Source organism: Cyprinus carpio, chromosome A13 (assembly GCF_018340385.1).
Source record: "Cyprinus carpio isolate SPL01 chromosome A13, ASM1834038v1, whole genome shotgun sequence".
In the NCBI taxonomy this organism is placed as follows: domain Eukaryota; kingdom Metazoa; phylum Chordata; class Actinopteri; order Cypriniformes; family Cyprinidae; genus Cyprinus; species Cyprinus carpio.
Window position 1 is genome coordinate 14,382,316 of NC_056584.1, and position 1,591 is coordinate 14,383,906.

Below are 1,591 nucleotides of genomic sequence, written 5' to 3' on the forward strand. Positions count from 1 at the left end.
AGCTACAATATGAACAAATGAATGAACCCATATTATCTTAAACTAACTGTATCGGTAGACAACATGGTTGAAGGAGAAATTGTAAAATTGAAGAGAATTATTTGGTTAAAACTTAGAATGCAGCACCTATTATTTTTAAATCACAATATAACAGAAAAGGTTTTTGACTATATTTTGGTTATATATCTGTTATATCACTCAGCCATATCAACTGAAAAGTATATAGATGCATAAAGACTAACAACATATGATCTAAACATATTTCTTCAGCCTTCTTGTCTTGTGTGGATGAAGGGGACTAATAGGATTCCAAAGCTGAATCAGAGGTGAAATTGGTGACAGTTTGAATGAACCCACTTCTAAAATCAAAAAGAAAGATGTCGAAATAAATGAATCAAACTCTGAATCATTATAGTGATGAATCCATTAGTAATGTAGCTTATATAAGCATCTTGCACTGGTGTTCAGTTCATTCATGTTCTTTTTTTCAAACCCATTCTACTTCTACTGGGAATCTTTTCTGTCTTGTTATAACTTGTAAAAGTGTTTAATAGCTGTATAGTCATGCAACCATGCTTTCTCACGTTTCAGATTTTTTTTATGGGGTCTAATTCACTGTGCAAAGTGAGAGAAAGATGCATATGGGGTGGAGTTAAACATTTTGTGACTAATGTGCATTTGGTATCAACAGGGTGTGCCCACTGGGAAAAAAATGTATCCATAGAAAATGGGCTGTAAATCCCAAGGGAAGCAACACCCTGTTCCCTTGGAAAACTTGTATGTGCCTGAATTACATTTTGAACATTTGTATTGTTCTTTGAACCAGCTGTCTTCGGATTATTCACTGAGATAATGAGTAATAAAATTACTTAATAAGTATCACATAGGATTGGCAAAGATGGTATGCATCAACACTCTCTAATGATGTAAGGATGTTAAACTCTTGCTGGTAATGAAAGCCGGACATATCCTCATATGACCCCAAATCATGTTCTGTCTGTAATCAGCTGACACATTCAGCTAAAGTAAAATTATTATAGTCATGTTCCTACAGTTTATTTAAAGACGCATGCTTTCTTTGTAGTGATTTGAAAGGTATTTAAACATGATTTGATTCCCAGGAAATGTATGAGCTAATCAAATGGGACGGTACCCTTTCAAAAGGTACTGATATGTACTTTTAAAGTACTAAAATGTACCTTTAATATGTTCTGCTTTTGTACAAGTGATAGCTTTGTACCTTTTTCCCTGAGAATGTATATCTGAAATGCAATATGTATGTTGCTCATAAAGCATTCTGTAGTGTATTTAATCAGAGACAAGCATGAGCCTCCAAAATGTAAGGTATGTAATCAAAGTCTTTATGACCTAACTTCCTAAATGGAACATTATTATACAATAGCTTACATAATTTATTCTAAAATATTTTAGATTAACTGCTTCAAGCTGAACAACATGCATTTTCTGTCATGCTTATGCTGCTATGCCAACAGTAGTAGATCAAATTTTTTTTTCTGTGTTTCAGTCCAGACGAAGTTACTGACGCAGAGATAATACATCCAGCCACACCTGTGTTCAACTGCACATGTCT